At 38.1% G+C, this 9,831-nt stretch overlaps 1 long non-coding RNA gene across 1 annotated transcript; it reads right to left on the bottom strand.

Annotated features, from left to right (window-relative positions):
• Window positions 1-1,689: 1,689 nt before the first annotated feature.
• On the bottom strand, window positions 1,690-8,776 carry LOC109163382. Its single transcript, XR_002051263.1, has 3 exons — window positions 8,288-8,776; window positions 7,415-7,484; window positions 1,690-1,768 (listed from the first exon to the last, which is right to left on the bottom strand). It is a non-coding gene; the product is annotated as an uncharacterized LOC109163382 (long non-coding RNA).
• Window positions 8,777-9,831: the final 1,055 nt, after the last annotated feature.

The following is a 9,831-nucleotide window of genomic DNA, read 5'->3' as shown; positions in this document are numbered from 1 at the left end:
GCGGAAACGGCAGGCGGGGCACCACCCCGCCGGCCTACCCGCGGTACAGGCCTCGTGGGATGATGTTCCCGCGGGCGGAACCACGGTGGGGCACTACCCGTGGGTCCCCGCGGGTACACGGTGGTGTTTGGTCGGGATTTGTTCCCCGTGATTCGTTGTCTCGGTATTTGATCCTTTGACTTTCCGTTGTTTTTTTTTGTGGAACTATTTGAGCGTCTTCTTGATGTTTCGTAGGTTAGAACTATATTGTAGGTATCCATGTAGGACTTTGGTGTCTTGAATCGTGCTAAGTGTTCAACATTGTGTTTCATTGGACCAAGAGGTGTCTTGTGAGTTCCTCGGAACTATCTTGAGTTTCTCGGTTGTTAAGCATGCTAGATATTGTCTTAATGCTAGCGTGTGTGTTGTTCGTATCTTTCCGTGTGGTTGATGTTAACTTGTGTTATATCGTTGTTGTCGTTGGGTGGTGACCCATTCCTTGATTGACTATGGTTTCATACCTTCGCTATAATCCGTTGCTTGACTCGTGTGAGTGGTGCGTGTTGTTTACCTGGATTGCACGATTAGTGGTATGGGACTAGTAACGTATTGCAGCGGACCTCGTGGTAGCCGTGACGTGATTATGAGATGTGTTCCTTCGAGAAAGGTTCACGTGATTGGGGGATAACATGTGTTATCCGGGCATGTGTTTCGCCATGTACGGTACCTTGTGTACTATGAATTGGTGGTCTTGTAGGCGGATTGTTGGTGGGGACGACGGTCCCAGGAGGGAAAAGGTTGGACTAAGAAGTACAGGGTCCTGGAGGTAATGGTTAGCATGAAGGTACAAGGTTTGGGGTAGCCATAAGGTTGGAACAGGACATAAGGAAGGCATATCAACTCGTGATGGGTGATGTCACGAGAGCTTGTGTAGCCGTTGTGGTGAGTTCTCTTTCTTGTGACGTGTGTAGTCACAAGGGCATGTGTTGCCATGGTGAGTCTTATTCCTTTTGTGTTGTGGGTAATCTTTGTGTTTGGGATGTGTTCCCGGTGTTATCTTTGAGAGTGATGAGTCTTGTGTTGTTTATTGATCTTGGCTTTTACTTATATACTTATGTATTCCGTTTCGAAAATGATTTTATGACTTATATCTACCTATAATACTTAACGGTATTGGTGGGTTACCAGCATTATCACTGACCGGGCGTCGTCCCAATGTTTATCTTTGTATCTTTCAGGTGATGTTTAGACGAGCGCGATGTCTAGAGCTTGGTAGCTTAGCACCTTTATCCTTGTTTTTGTGGTCTGTGCGCCAATATAGTTAAACTATGTTTTGGGATAGATGTTTACACTTGCAGATTGTTCGCCTTAGCGTTTACCGAGTTCGGTAGACGTGACATAACACCCCATGAATTGGATTTTTTTTATCCAGTTTCTATTTTATCTTCCGCTGTGCTAATTTATTGTTTAATCTGCATGTGTTAGGGCTTTCTTTGGGCCTTATTTAGGGGGTGTTACACTAGTCCATGAATATTAAAAATTGGAATTTTAAGAATTAATTCCTCAAATGAAATATGATTAATTACTCAATTAATCCATGAATTGAATGTGGATATAAGGGTCTGGGGTGTTATGCCACATCTGAGCTGGAGAACTCAGATGCACATGCTATATTAACTAATTATCCTCAAACACGTCATTACATCATCAAGGCACGCAGGCCAAAAAAAAAAGACTAACTATCTAAGCCGAGGTCCTCTAGTGCGCTCCGGTGGCTAATCATCTGTGCCTGAAAACCAAATATATCTGTTCAGCGAATAATGCTGGTAACCCACTCCAACGCATTAAAATACATATATATATATAGGGAAAATGACACTTTTTCCCCTGTGTTATATGCTTATAGCACTTTTTCCCCTGAGTTATTCATGCATTCACATTTGCCCCCTCAATTATAGAAGTGGCAATTTTTTCCCTGATAATATTAAATGGACATTTCTACCCTTAAAACAAATATTTTATTTATTTCTCTCTCACAAAATTATATTGCTTATACGTAGGGATAACCACGGTTCGGTTCGAACTGAACCAAACACTATAGCAATCAAATTAAAAATTTCGGTTATGATTCATAACATAACCCAATATTTGGGTTTCCGTTTATTAAAATCGTAACTGGAAAAAATGGATCCTAAACCGTGAACCGGAGGTTCAAATCAGAACTACTAGCAATAGCTTAAATTAGAATTATAATATTTGCAAATAGTGTATGTTTTTTTCCGCATTTATATTGACTCTCACATATAAGTATATATAATCGCGATTTGAGTTTTATTTTGAACCGTCGGTTCACGATTTTGGATCCAATTTGAAAGGTTGGATCAAACTTTCTTTTAAAATTTTATTTTTTTATTTTAAAATATTCTAAATTTAACACTTAATGTATTTTATTTTTTCAAATCGTGGTTATAATTTGTTGGAGAAGAAAAATAAATGAAATATTTATTTTAAGGGTAAATATGTCCATTTAATATATCAGGGAGAAAAACTGCACTTAAATAATTTATAAGGGGAAAAAGATGGAGAAGCAGAAAGATCTTAGGAGACTTAGCTTTAAACCAGGAATAGACTCGACAGATAGGGATAAGCACATTCAACATTATAATCAAACATATAATGATATCATTAAGATCTTAAGTCACAGTTAATTTCACCCATTCATGTCATCTTTCAATCAATCATCTTTATCATATAAGCACACTTTGGTGGCACCACAGGACAAATCGAATGCCCATACATGAGGATTAGCGCATATAGCGCTAACACAGCCCAGCACCCTGCCTCATACTGCAGCATGAAGGGTTGACCGTAGCCTATCGATGAACCGTAGCTCATTAGATCGTAGACGAGCTCAACAGCGGACCACAGCCTTACACACCGTTGACGAGCTCAATTAGTGGACCGTGGCCCTCTTGTGGACTGCGGCCCACACACACGTTGACGAGCTCAATCAGTGGACCGCAGCCCCTGTAAGACCGCTGACGAGCTCAGCGGCGGACTACAGCCCTACACACCGTTGACGAGCTCAAACGGTGGATCATGGCTCTCTTTGTGGACTGTAGCCCTACACACCGTTGACGAGCTCAATCGGTGGACTGTAGCCCATGTAAAACCAATTTGACCGTAGCCAATATTGGGGAATCATGCACATATAACACGTAGCAAGCAAATGCAATTCATATTAACACATCGGGAGAAGGGAGAAAACATATAATGAAACCTATGTGTGGTCATCCACATACTAGGAATGGTCCTAGGGGTTCATACATCCTTCACCTAGGTTGGGGTACCAATTCAACTAGCATACAATACACAAGACTCTTTTATTCTACGAACGATACCCAAAACATCAAACTAGACTTAGACACGATAAACGGAGTCCGTTGGGACACCACGAGGGCCAGGGAAACATCAAACGGGGAAGCCAACAACCCAAAATGGGGAAAAATCCAGCTGGTGGCCGCAGGTGGAGGACCACCCACCGGCTGCCCGCTGGCAAAAAGTCTCCGGGCAGCGGGTGCCCGGCGGGCAGTCGTCTGCCCCTGCCGATTTGGGCAACGGGTAGGTGGCGGGCCCCTACCCCCACCTACCCCCACCCCACTGACTCTTTTTCAATATATTGATCCCGGGATCTTTCGTGGAACCCGAAACCATGTTTAATCACTTTTAAACGTAAACGGCGATACCACGTGGTCAATAATGGATCAGAACCAAGAATTATATTGAACATATCCTAACGTGACTTCTAAACATAAATAACACCCGAACATGCGAAATCCCACCCAAATATACCAAGAACATCACGATACGAAATTCCCAGTTCAACTAGGGCTCTAATCATATTCATATCATCAAAATCATTGTTTATCTTTAAAATCAAGAACATCAAAATTTATCAAGAACATTACATAAATATCAAGATCCTCTTATAATCATCAAGATTATCAAGATCAACACATAAGATCGTCTCATCAATCATCAAGATCATATCATCATCATCATAAAAGATTTATCTAGACACACAGCATAGAGAAGAAGCCAAGAAGTAGATTATAGCGAAGAAAATAGGTTTTGTTGAGACATGGGTTACCTCTTAGCCTTAATTAAATTCCTGGGTCTTTCTCTAAGATCTCTTCTTCTTGATTTCTCCTATGTTGGTGATAAGAGAATTCTTGGGAATTCTTGTGCGGTGATATCTATTGTGGTGTGTATTCTAAGTGCCTCTTATGTCCCTATTTTATATATCTAAGAGTCCTAATTAGGGTCTGAATGGTATGAGTTTGCTAATTATATTTATTATTAGATTAAGGGATTGGTTTTGGGGATAAGAGTCCATGGTCTATGGTGGACCCTTACTAGTTAATTAATGAATTTAATTCTCTTTTCAGGGTAAGTAATTAATAATTTGTTCGGGTTAGAAGCCGTAACACGGGGTGTTACACCTGTGTCTAAGCTTCGGAGACGAAGCTTCTTGTAAGGGGGAGGGTGTAACACCCAGTTTACAGCCTCCAAATTCGGACTAAATATGGAATTAATTTCGTTAATATATACTCCTCCGTCCCGAATTAGATGTCTCATTTACTTTTTGCACGCTTTTAATGGAATTAAAGTAAACTGTTATGCACTTTCCAATTATGTCCCTCACTTTTTCATTTTTGGAATAAAAACAATAAAGAAAGCAAAAGCTAGAAGGGTAATTTGAAAAAAGTAGAATGATGGTGATGTTCAATTTTGGAAAGTGGACAACATTTTGGAACAAACTAAAAGGAAAGTAAGACACATAAAATAGGACAGAGGGAGTAATTAAAAAGGATTTAATTGTGCAAGAATTCTCCTTAATTAATTAGTGTGGTCCGCAATGGATCATGGACCCTTATCTTAATCAAGTCTTTAATCCTGTTAGGAATAGGGAAAGTAGGGCCTCTACTATTCAGATTCTAGTCAGGACTCCTGTATCTATATATAGGGATTAGAAAGCATTTAGAAACCTTGCAACGATTAATCCTACCATGCGAGACATTCCCCGAGGAAACTTAGCAAAGAATTCCCACCACCAAGCCTAGGGAGATCAATTGGAGGAGAATCTTAGAGAAGAACCTTAGTAGCCAAAGGAAATTGATTAAGGCTAAGAGGTAACTAGACCTGGCAATTATCGACACGACCCGTTAACACGATACGAAACTGGACACAAAAATAACAGGTTAGTGTTTAGCCTTAACGGGGTGTTACACCCTCCCCCTTACAAGAAGCTTCGTCCTCGAAGCTTAGACGTAACGGGTTGGAGGACATGGTTGCGTCGTGCACGTATTTCTTTAGTTGCGACACGTGGAAAACATTGTGTACTCGGTCCAGTTTGGCCGGCAATGCGAGGCGGTAAGCCAGGTTCCCCGACTCTTTCTAAGATTTCGTAGGGGCAATAAATCTGGGCTTAGTTTCCTTTCTTGTAACACCCCAACTTAAAAACCAAAATAAAAGACTTTTCTTACTAAACAACTAAATACAAATGCGGATGCAAAAATCAAATCTAAACCATTGGGGTGCTATGCCACGCTTGGGCAGCCAACTAAGCCCAAACGCACAGGCTAAAAAGGTTTCTATCTACAAATCCATAATACAACATTCCACTTTCCAATCACAATTAACTACAACAACAATTCAAGTTCTAAGACTAAACCAGTTATACCAAACTCAAATCCAAGACTACGAGCTCTACGCCGCACTCTCAAACTAGCAACAACTTCAAATCTTGCAAACATTAAGGTTTGGAAAACACAAATAAAAGGATTAGCATAAAATGCTAAGTAAGCTCTACTCGCCCTGTAAAATACTTACATTTATACTTTTCAAATTGGACATACTTTGTAAATGAGTTTTAAAAATTATTTCAATCATATAGTTTGACTCAATAACAAAGGTAAGTAGTAAATCATTTTCCAAGATAATCTTAGGCACCAAGGCCATAACACACTCCACTCAAATAGCATTAGGTTTCATATTAGTAATAGGGTCGCCAAAATAGTAACATTTACTCTTTCCAAAACAATACAACTACCATATAAATCATTCGTTCATTTCCCAAAATAATAAGTATGGAGGATTTAGAAATATCACTTTTCAATATGAGTATCATTTCGAAGCATAGCTTTCCACATAATCATTTTGGAAGTATAGATAGGTATACAAGTATATATGGAAGAATTTCACAATAGCAAAATAATAATCTCTTCAAGTCATCATATCAAGATATAGATTTCTCTCAAGTCATTCTCAGAACATATATGTCAATAATAATAGATAGGGAGGAATTCAAATCATATTTCTCAAATCACTTTTCCAAGTATCACATATCCATATACTCTCATATATATATATATATATATATATATATATATATATATAAAAGGTGAAAGGGACGAAGGGTCTTAGATCAACTAAGCCCTAGTGACACGGTAATCCACTCTACCGGCCACTCCACAAGTTTGTCCCTTTCGTGGATAAAGGACTAAAACCTTAAGTGTGCACACCCTCTAATGGGCTTCCCCCACCCAAAAGAGTAGTAACTAGTCCAAGTAGCCCAGGATGTTTTCTACCAGGCTACTCCACATATAATAGGTATCCAGGATGTTTTCTACTAGATACAATCTCATCAAAATAGGGCCAGAACCCACATAGGACCGAAGTCCACCATTCCACAACCATCCATCATATCCACATATCCTCAAAAAATAGATACATCTTTATATATCCTCCAAAAACAAGAATAGTTATCAAAATAGATACAGTATCCTCCAAAAGTAATAATTGTTTTCCAAGAAGGTTTTCATGAATATTCTCATTTGCCGGTAGGCTATCCAAATTATAGTTTTCAAATAATACAACGCATTATAACCCATCAATATCCATACTTTCCATAATAGTTTTTATCCTCCAAAAAGAATATAATAGTATGCAAAATAATATATTTTCTCTAATTTACACATTTCCTCCAAAAACAATGTCCTTCAAAAGTAAATATAATGTCATATCCTCCAATATAAACATAGTTTCACTCATTTCAATATACTTAGGTTTTCAACCACAATTTCTCAAAGTACAAATATATATGTGTATCACAAATTATAAGTTTTCTAATACTCAAATCAATCCCAATTATAATGGGGTTTCAACACAAAACATTTAGGCACACCATAGATTATACACCTTTCAAAATATAGTTTCAACCCATATAAATCACAAGTCAACACCAAAATAACCATATTTTGCTATTTATCACATTTTGAAACTAGAACACATTCTAAAAATAATTTAAATACACAAATCATATACGTAGAACATTTAGTAGGGCAAAGTAATTTAAAGAGACATAGAAACTTACCTCAAGCTAAGCTCTCAAAGCCAGCACCCAATCTAGGCTCAACTTATAAGTTAGTCACTTCAACAAGAACCTGTGGGTCAACAATCTAATATAATCACTAATCACTAAAAATAATAATATTATTATTATTAGTAACCATCACTAATCAACATCCTCATCACCATCGAATAATTCCTTTACCATTCACTGCCATCATCAACAATAATCATTTAACTCACTGCCATCATCAACAATAATCATTTAACCATGATTAATGATCATTAATTCATAAGCATCCTCATCATCCTTAAACACCATGATTATCACTAACCATCTTGCTAATCACCATTAATCCAACATCATCATGCTCATCATTATTCAATAATTATCATCATTAATCATTAATTATATCATTAGCATCGTCATCACCAATTATTGCATCATCACCATTTAATCATACCCATTAATGATTAATACCAAAATAATTAATAATTTCTACCTCATTAATCCACCATAAATCTTTAATCTTCATCTCATCACTTCACAATCTCTAAAGATTAAGCAATTCAAATTTCCAGATTTACCACCAGATCTCATCTTCAATATTAGCCATCCATAATCATCTTTAATCAGTTTTAACCCATCATACGTAAATCATAACATCCCCATCATCAATGATTTAATCTTCATTAATATATTGTCAGTACCCATAATCACTCAACTAATCATTACTACCATCCTTAATCATCATTAACAATATTATGATTATTTAAACAACATCAACCATTATCAATAATCTCTACCATCCTTAATCTTAACCAACCAACCATTACACTAATCACCATCTTTAACCCTAATCATTAACAACAACTAAACATTACTAACAGAACATACCTCACCTCAGCTTCGTCCACAACTTTGCCGGAAAAGGGAAGCTTCGACACCACCCCTCCTAACCACACCACACTACCGGCAACCACAGCTCAAGTCACAACACCGCGAACCTCCACCGCCCATAGCCGCTGCTCACCGAAGGAGGTCCAGCCGCCGCAACTGCTTTTGGTCCAACCACCGCGGGAGGAAACTTCGTCGCTAGAAGCTTGCCGGTCACGATCTAGTCGTCGCCGTCGACTAGAGATGAAAGGAGAAAGGTGTCGCCGTTGCTCTGCTTGCCGGTAAGAAATAGAGGAACCACTAGACTACTCTGTTCTGCTGCTTCGTCGCGAAGAGAAAGGGAGACGGAGGACAGAGGAGGAGAAGTAGGTTCAAAGTACATGTCTTAGCTCACAACAAGGAAGATGGCTGTTGACGAAGAGAAATAAAAACAAAAATGGCGATGGGGAGTGAATTGGTGTTGGCGGCTGATCTCTATCAGCAAAGAGGTTGAGATAACCTTGAATTAAAATGTTAGGGTTTTTGGTCTCAAAATTCATATCATATAATTTGACTAAGGTTTGGATTATACAATTGGACTAGGATTATTTTGGGCTTAAACAAAACTATTTGGACTCAACATTTTAGACTTGTAAAATGATATTGACAGGCTCGACTCAGATAGATTTTGAATAGCAAAATTGTGGGCTATAAAATAAATTATTTAAGTTTAGGCACAAAAACAATTTGTTTTGAAAGTATCAGAGCTAAAATATTTAGGATTAAAAGATAGATTTTATTTTCAAGAATATTTTATTAAAATAAAGTGTTTTAAAATATCGGGGGTGTCACAATTCTTCCCAAACCTCATTACCTCTCGCGTGGGTGAGATCTTCAACCACAGCTTCTCTCCTACTTGGAATTCGGTCGGCTTTCTCCCTAAGTCGGCGTAGGACTTTTGGCGGTCTTGTGCGGTGTAACACCCCGTGTTACGACCTTCAAATCCGAATTAATTATTAAATTAATTCTGATAATTAAAATAATTAAGAGGAATTTAATCCAATTATAATTCCCTTAATTAACCCAAGCGGTCCACAATGAATCGTGAACCTTTACCTGAACCAGGAACATTAAGCCCATAGGGAATAAGGAAAGCAGGCCTTATTATTCAGACCTAGAGTAGGTTTTCCTTAAACATATAAATAGGGGATTAGGAAGCAGATAGAACCTTCCTCTCTTCTCCCTCACTCGAAAACACTCTAAGGTAATCCCGCCAAGGAAGTCCCCCACTAACAAGCCTAGGAAGATCAATTGGGAGAAGAATCTTAGAGAAGAGCCTTAGTAACCAGGGATATTGATTAGGGCTAAGAGGTAACCCCTGTCTTACAAAACCTATTTTCCTTGCTATATCTTATTTATTAGCTCCTTTTATAACTGTATATGTGATTTTGTGATTGAGTCTTGATAGAACCTTTGCCAAGGATTTATATTGTGATTATTTGATAATCTTGATAATATTGATGTTGTGATTGATTATATGTGTAATCTTGTATTTTATTATGTCT

The sequence above is a fragment of the Ipomoea nil genome, unplaced genomic scaffold (assembly GCF_001879475.1).
Source record: "Ipomoea nil cultivar Tokyo-kokei standard unplaced genomic scaffold, Asagao_1.1 scaffold3018, whole genome shotgun sequence".
Taxonomy (NCBI): domain Eukaryota; kingdom Viridiplantae; phylum Streptophyta; class Magnoliopsida; order Solanales; family Convolvulaceae; genus Ipomoea; species Ipomoea nil.
Note: the sequence above shows the minus strand (reverse complement) of the source record. Positions and strands in the feature narration are given on the sequence as shown.